This window comes from Eleutherodactylus coqui, chromosome 1 (genome assembly GCF_035609145.1).
Source record: "Eleutherodactylus coqui strain aEleCoq1 chromosome 1, aEleCoq1.hap1, whole genome shotgun sequence".
Classification (NCBI taxonomy): domain Eukaryota; kingdom Metazoa; phylum Chordata; class Amphibia; order Anura; family Eleutherodactylidae; genus Eleutherodactylus; species Eleutherodactylus coqui.
The window spans coordinates 274,655,515-274,664,250 of record NC_089837.1 but is presented as its reverse complement, the minus strand read 5'-3'; positions in this window follow the sequence as shown (position 1 = coordinate 274,664,250).

Sequence of the window (8,736 nt, the reverse complement as noted above, 5' to 3'; positions counted from 1 at the left end):
AAATTGTGATATGAAGCTGGGGACCCCAGAAACTTGCCTCTCTCCTAATCCCGCAGCAGCCAGCTGTGATTCACCTGGACCAGGAACTCAGCCTGTGCCCACACCCTCACTTGGACGTCCGCGTCCACGTCCTCGATCCTTACCGCTACTCCTCATCATGGCAGATTAAGAATAGAGCAGGGCCCAAATAAATTACACCACTGTACAGCACTGACAACTGGGCCTTAATTCACCGCACACAGAGACTTGTAGATAGCGGAGGCTCTATGCTGTGGCTAGGAAAAAAGTAACCGGCTGTCTCGCGCTGATACCTGGGGGTAATTTACTGCTCGCAGAGACTTGTAGATTATAGAGGCTTGTGGAGTGGGTGAAGACTGTAAAGCCAGTGGATAGTGCTGGTAACTGAGCATATCTCAACCCCACCAACGGAAATGGTATTGTGAGACGCTCTGCACAGCGGCTGAGCTGAAATACTTTGCAGTACTGTTTAGCGGTGAGACCGCTGTCTAATTCACTGAAGACAGAGAATGGTATAAATGAGGTAGTTCGCAGCAGGCTAGAAATAATTGGAGTGCACTTTCACGGTGAGAGCGATATAGTACGGCACTGCAGCCAGAAAAAAGTAACACTGAAAGGCTGCAAACAGGCCTAGCTGCGTTATACTAAAATATTGAAGCACTAAAACTCCCAGCAGGCCCCAAGTAAAATGCACATGGTCAGAGGTAGCCCTAAGAAGGACCTTTGGGGTTTTTGCACGGAGGATACGGACTGTCTAGTCTATTTTACTTTCCCTATAGAAGTGGCTGTGCCCCAACAGTCTGCGTCTAATTCACTGCAGACAGAGAACGGTATAAATGAGGTAGTTCGCAGCAGGCTAGGAATAATTGAAGTGCACTTTCAGGATGAGAGCGGTATAGTACGGCACTGCAGCCAGAAAAAAGTATTACTGAAGGGCTGCAAACATGTCTAGCTGCGTTATGCAAAAATGGAAGCACTACTAGTACTACTACTCCCACCAGGCCCCAAGTAAAATGCACCGTTGGGGTTCTTGAAGACAGGACCTCTGCTAACACTTTTCCTATATCAGCAGCAGCACTTTCCCTATACTCTGTATAATACACTGCAGACTGAGAACGCTATAGCTGTAATGGTCTGCACAGCACGAGATGAAAATAAAATTGTGCACTACTGCTCCCAGACAGCCACAACAGTAATGCACACGGTCAGTTGTAGCCCTAAGAAGGACCGTTGGGTTCTTGAAGACAGGACCTACGCTAGCACTTTCCCTATATCAGTAGCAGCACTTTCCCTAATCTCTGCCAGCGTGTGTCTGAGGCAAGGTGTGGGCGGGACCACTTTAAGTACTCAGCGGTCACTTGATCTCACCAGCCACTCACTGCAGGGGGGTGGCATAGGGCTGGCAAGTCACAGGAGAAAGTGGTAATGCCTTCCCCGCATGGCTATTGGCTAGAAAATGGCACTTAACATGCGGGGAAGGAAATGGAATTGACTTGAGTACCGCGTGGTGCTCGTCTCGAGTAACGAGCATCTCGAGTACCCTAGTGCTCGAACGAGCATCAATCTCGGACGAGTGTGCTTGCTTATCTCTAGTTGGGACCCATTAACTTTTCCTATTTTTTTTTTTTTTTCAAATCAATTTTGTAATACAAAAAGAAAAAGGAAACAGGGGAAATCACATAAGACCAGGCTCTGTCAGAGCTAGGCAGAACACACAGGTTTGATGTCTAATATAGTGCACAGAGACCATCGTCGTAGTGTGGCTAAATGAGATCAAACAAAGGGCTTGACACTACATCTTGCCAACTCTTGGTGGACGGGGTGCAGGGGGAAACTGCGTCCACGGCCTTATCTTATCAGGCTAGAGTGTCATCACCCAGGGTAGAATAAAAGTAAGGGGGGAAGAGGAAGGAGGGGGAGGGAGTGAGGGAAGGGGAGAGAGGTTTAGGGAGGTTAGAGAAGGGAGGCTCTACTTACTGCTGTAATACGTCCATGAGTCTCAAGTCACACCAGGGATACAAAATTTTTAAAAATTTATCGTACGAGTTGTTTTGCCAGCTCGCCAGCTCCTCAAGGTTGTAGATCATATCTACTTTCTCCTTCCATTGAGATAAGGAAGGAGGTGCTTCGCGTCGCCAATGCAGGGGGATTAAAGCCTTAGAGCGTCTGTCAGACAAGCTATCAGTGTGTCTCTTCATGGGTGCAACTCAGGAGACGTTTTCCAAAGGAACACCATTTCAGGCGTGAGAATGAAATTTTGTTTGATTTTTCCCAGCACTTCACCCACTCCCCTCCAGAAGGGCATCAGTTTCTCGCAGGACCACCAAATGTGAAGATAGGAACCTACTTCGGCGTTACATCTACAGCATTTGTTATGAGGTGCCAGCTTGTATGCATGGAGCCACTGCTGGGTCCTATACCACCTTATCAAGAGCTTGTAGTGGGATTCCTGGGCTAGGACACTTTTCCTATTTATGACATAATCAATGCTCGTGTCAAATTTCATGTTTCTATGACATCGGGAAGTGAGAGAATTAGATTACGTACAAAAAATTTGGACGCTAATTCTTTTGCGCTTACAATTGAATAATCGAGTTAGGACCCATTTTCCATGTGCCAAATTTCAAGTTTCCATGACATTGGGAAGTAGGAGAATTAGAATCCGTATGTAAAATTTGAACGCGGGTTCTTTTGTGCTCAGAATAATCGAGTTGGGATCAGTTAACTTTTCCTATTTATGACATAATCAATGCTCGTGCCAAATTTCATGTTTCTGCAACATCAGGAAGAGAGAGAATTAGATTCCGTATGTAAAATTTGAATGCTAATTTTTTTGCGCTTAGAATTAAATAATCGAGTTGGGACCCATTAGCATTTCCTATTTATGACATAATAATCAACGCTCGTGCCAAATTTCAAGTGAGAGAATTAGATTCTATACGTAAAATTTGAACGCTAATTCTTTTGCGCTTAGAATTGAATAATCGAGTTGAGACCCATTAGGTTTTCCTATTTATGACACAATCAATGCTTGTACGAAATTTCATGTTTCTATGACATCGGGAAGTGAGAGCATTAGTGGCGAGCCAGTGAGTGAGTCAGTTAGTGAGTGAGTCAGTGAGGGCTTTCGTCTTTATATATATAGACTAGCTGATATACCCGGCTTCGCCTGAGTTAATTTGGTACTGGTCTGTATCTGGTGTTCACACGGAAAATCTTATGAAGTCGTGGTTACTTTAGAGATACCGAGGAAAAAAATATGTTCACCATTTTGCATGGTTCTTTGTGTTACCCAGGAAACACTATGTGGAGGTAACCATGGGGCGTTTCCTTTATATAAAATGACATCAGGAAGTGAGAAAATTAGAAGAGTAAAATTTGGATGCTAATTCTTTTGCGCTTAGAATTGAATAATCGAGCTCGGACCAGTTAAGTTTTCCTATTTATGACATAATCAATGCTCGTGCTAAATTTCAAATTTTTATGACATCAGGAAGTGAGAGAATTAGATTATGTACGAAAAATGTGGATGCTAATTCTTTTGCGCTTAGAATTGAATAATCAAGTTGGGACGCATTAGCTTTTCCTATTTATGCCATAATCAATGCTTGTGCCAAATTTCATGTTTCTATGACATCAGGAAGTGAGAGAATTAGAATACGTACATACAATTTGGACACTAATTCTTTTGCGCTTAGGAAAAGTTAATGGATCCCAACTCGATTATTCTATTCTAAGTGCAAAAGAATTAGTGTCCAAATTTTATGTACGTATTCTAATTCTCTCACTTCCTGATGTCATAGAAACATGAAATTTGGCACAAGCATTGATTGTCATAAATAGGAAAAGCTAATGCGTCCCAACTTGATTATTCAATTCTAGTGCAAAAGAATTAGCTTCCAAATTTTACGCACAGAATCTAATTCTCTCACTTGAAATTTGGCACGAGCGTTGATTATTATGTCATAAATAGGAAAAGCTAATGGGTCCCAACTCGATTATTTTATTCTAAGCGCAAAAGAATTAGCATCCAAATTTTGGGTATGAAATCTAATTCTCGCTCTTCCTGATGTTGTAGAAGCATGAAATTTGGCACGAGCATTGATTGTGTCATAAATAGGAAAAGTTAATGGGTCCCAACTCGATTATTCTATTCTATTTATGACATAATCAATGCTCGTGCCAAATTTCATGCTTCTACAACATCAGGAAGAGCGAGAATTAGATTTCATACCCAAATTTGGATGCTAATTCTTTTGCGCTTAGAATAAAATAATCGAGTTGGGACCCATTAGCTTTTCCCATTTATGACATAATAATCAACGCTCGTGCCAAATTTCCAGTAAGAGAATTAGATTCTGTACGTAAAATTTGGACGCTAATTCTTTTGCGCTAGAATTGAAGAATCGAGTTGAGACCTCCTTACTTTTCCTTTTTTTGGACATAGTCTATGGTCGTGCCAAATTTCATGCTTCTACAACATCAGGAAGAGCGAGAATTTTATTCCATACCCAAAATTTGGATGCTAATTCTTTTGCTCTTAGAATTAAATAATCAAGTTGGGACCCATTAGCTTTTCCTATTTATGACATAATAATCAACGCTCGTGCCAAATTTCCAGTAAGAGAATTAGATTCTGTACGTAAAATTTGGATGCTAATTCTTTTGCGCTAGAATTGAAGAATCGAGTTGAGACCTCCTTACTTTTCCTTTTTTTGGACATAATCTATGCTTGTGCCAAATTTTGTGTTTCTATGACATCGGGAAGTTGGAGAATTAGTGGCGAGTCAGTTAGTGAGTGAGTCAGTGAGGGCTTTCGTCTTTATATATATGTGTATATATATACATATATATATATATATATATATATAGACTAGCTGATATACCCGGCTTCGCCTGAGTTAATTTGGTACTGGTCTTTATCTGGTGTTCACACAGAAAATCTTATGACGTCGTGGTTACTTTAGAGATACCGAGAAAAAACATGTTCACCATTTTGCATGGTTCTTTGCGTTACCCAGGAAACACCATGTGGAGGTAACCATAGGATGTTTCCTTTATATAAAATGACATCAAGAAGTGAGAAAATTAGAGGAGTAAAATTTGGACGCTAATTCTTTTGTGCTTAGAATTGAATAATCGAGTTGGGACCAGTTAAGTTTTCCTATTAATGACATAATCAATGCTCATGCCAAATTTTAAATTTTTATAACTTCGGGAAGTGAGAGAATTAGATTCCGTACATAAAATTTGAATGCTGGTTCTTTTGTGCTTAGAATTCAATAATCGAGTTGGGACCACTTAACTTTTCCTATTTATGACATAATCAATGCTCGTGCCAAATTTCACATTTTTATGACATTGGGAAGTGAGAGAATTAGATTACGTATGAAAAATGTGGATGCTAATTCTTTTGTGCTTAGAATTGAATAATCGAGTTGGGATCCATTAGCTTTTCCTATTTATGACATAATCAGTGCTTGTGCAAAATTTCATGTTTCTACCACATCAGGAAGTGAGAGAATTAGAATACGTACATAAAATTTGGACACTAATTCTTTTGCGCTTAGAATAGAATCATCAAGTTGAGACCCATTAAACTTTTCCTATTTATGACATAATCAATGCTCGTGCCAAATTTCAAGTTTCTATGACATCGGAAATTAAGAGAATTACATTATGTATGTAAAATTTGGACGCTAATTCTTTTGCGCTAGAACTGAATAATTGAGTTGGGACCCATTTACTTTTCCTATTTTGGACATAATCTATGCTCCTGCCAAATTTCATGTTTCTACGACATCGGGAAGTTGGGGAATTTTTTGCAAGTCTGTCAATCAGTGAGTCAGTGAATCAGTGAGTGAGTCAGTGAGGGCTTTCGCCTTTATATATAGACTAGCTGATATACCCGGCTTCACCCAAGTTAATTTGGTACTGTTGTGTATCTGGTGTTTACACGGAAAATCTTATGAAGTTGTGGTTACTTTAGAGATACAGACGAAAAAAATATGTTCACCATTTTCCATGGTTCTTTGCGTTACCCAGGAAACACCATGTGGAGTTAACCATGCGACGTTTCCTTTTTATAAAATGACATTAGGAAGTGAGAGAATTAGATTCTGTACGTAAAATTTGGACGCTAATTCTTTTACGCTTAAAATTGAATTATCGAGTTAGGACTCATAAAGTTTTCCTATGTATGAAAAAGTCAATGCTCGTGCCAAATTTCAAGTTTCTATGAAATCAGGAAGTGAGAGAATTAGATTACGCACATAGAATTTGGACGCTAATTCTTTTGGGCTTAGAATTGAAGAATCGAGTTAGGACCCATTAAATTTTACTATTTATGACATAATCAATGCTCATGCCAAATTTCAAGTTTCTATGACATCAGGAAGTGAGAGAATTAGATTCAGTACATAAAATTTGGACGCTAATTCTTTTGTGCTAAGAATTTAATAATCAAATTAGGACCCATAACCTTTTCCTATTTATGACAAAATCAATGCTCGTGCCAAATTTCAAGTTTCTACGACATCGGGAAGTGAGAGAATTAGATTATGTGCGTAAAATTTGGACGCTAATTCTTTTGCGCTTAGAATTGAATAATCAAGTTGGGACCTATTACCTTTTCCTAGTTTGCGTTACAATACCACTGTCAGCGTAAAAGTGTACGCAAATAATTCCATAATTATTTACACCGGTCTATGCAGTGAATTATACACACAGCGTGATATACACTATACAGCCTGTAATCTTTAAAAAAAAAAAAAAAAAAAGTTCCTTCATTGGGCTGCATCTCACCGTCTGCATTTTACTGGGTGGCTGCTGGTAGTTGTAGTGCTTCAGTATTACACAGCTATGCCTGTTTGCAGCCTTCCATATAATTTTTTTCTGGCTGGAGATTGTGTTACAATAACGCTGTCAGCGTGAAAGGATGCGCAAATAATTCCATAATTATTTACACCGGTCTGTGTCTGCAGTGAATTATACGCGTAGGGCCAACACAGCCACTTTTAGAAGGAAAGTGATATACACTATACAGCCTGTATTCTTTTAAAAAAAACAAAACAAAAGCTCCTTCGTTGGGCTGCATCTGACCGTCTGCATTTTACTGGGTGGCTGCTGGGAGTTGTAGTGCTTCAGTACTACACAGCTAGGCCTGTTTGCAGCCTTCCGTATAATTTTTTTCTGGCTGGAGTTTGCGTTACGATACCGCTGTCAGCGTGAAAGTGTACGCAAATAATTCCATAATTATTTATACCGTTCTCTGTCTGCAGTGAATTAGACCGTGGTCTCACCGCTAAACAGTACTTTAATATTATCGGGGCCACTGCAAAGTATTTCAGCTCAGCCGCTGTGCAGAGCATCCCACAATACCATTTCCGTTGGTGGGGTTAAGATCGCCGCAGTTACCAGCACTATCCACTGGCTTTACAGTCTTCTCCCACTCCACAAGCCTCTATAATCTACAAGTCTTTGCGAGCAGTAAATTACCCCAAGGTATCAGCGCGAGACAGCGGGTTACTTTTTTCCTAGCCACAGCATAGAGCCTCCGGTATCTACAAGTCTCTGTGTGCGGTGAATTAAGGCCCAGTTGTCAGTGCTGTACAGTGGGGTAATTTATTTGGGCCCTGCTCTATTCTTAATCCGCCATGATGAGGAGTAGGGGTAAGGGTCGAGGATGTGGACGTGGACGCGGATGTCCAAGTGAGGGTGTGGGCACAGCCCAAGTTCCACGGCATGGTGAATCACAGCCAGCTGCAGCGGGATTAGGAGAGAGGAAAGATTCTGGGGTCCCCAGCTTCATATCACAATTTATGGGTCGATGTGGTAGACCTTTACTACAAACAGAGCAGTGTGAGCAGGTCCTGTCGTGGATGGCAGAAAATGCATCCAGTAATGTATCGGCCACCCAGTCTTCTACGCAGTCCACTGCTGGGACTCTGAATCTTCTGGCTGCTGCTCCTCCTTCCTCCCAGCCTCCTCACTCCATGAAAATGACATATTCTGATGAGCAGGCAGACTCCCAGGAACTGTTCTCGGGTCCTTGCCTTGTGTGGGAAAAAGTGGTACCTCTCTCACCTGAGGAGTTTGTCATGACTGATGCCCAACCTTTGGAAAGTTCCCAGGGTCCGGGTGATGAGGCTGGGGACTTCCGGCAACTGTCTCAAGAGCTTTAAGTGGGTGAGGAGAATGATGATGATGAGACACAGTTGTCTATCAGTGAGGTAGTAGTAAGGGCAGTAAGTCCGAGGGAGGAGCGCACGGAGGATTCGGAGGAAGAGCAGCTTAACGATGAGGTGACTGACCCCACCTGGTTTGCTAAGCCTACTGAGGACAGGGCTTTAGAGGGGGAGGCAAGTGCAGCAGCAGGGCAGGTAGGAAGAGCTAGTGGGGTGGCCAGGGGTAAAGGCAGAGCCAGAGCGAAGAATCCCCCAACTGTTTCCCAAAGCACACTCTCACGACAAGCCTCCGTGCAGAGGGCTAGGTTTTCAAAGGTGTGGATGTTTTTCAGTGAGAGCGTGGACGACCGACGAACAGTGGTGTGCAACCTGTGTCGCGCCAAGATCAGCAGGGGAGCCACCACTAGCAGCCTCACCACCACTAGCATGCACAAGGTGGGATGAAGGCCGTTCACCGCCTCCGGGTCGCACCACTGCCTCTTCCCCTGTGCCCCAACCTGCCACTCAGATCCAACCCCCCCTCTCAAGACAC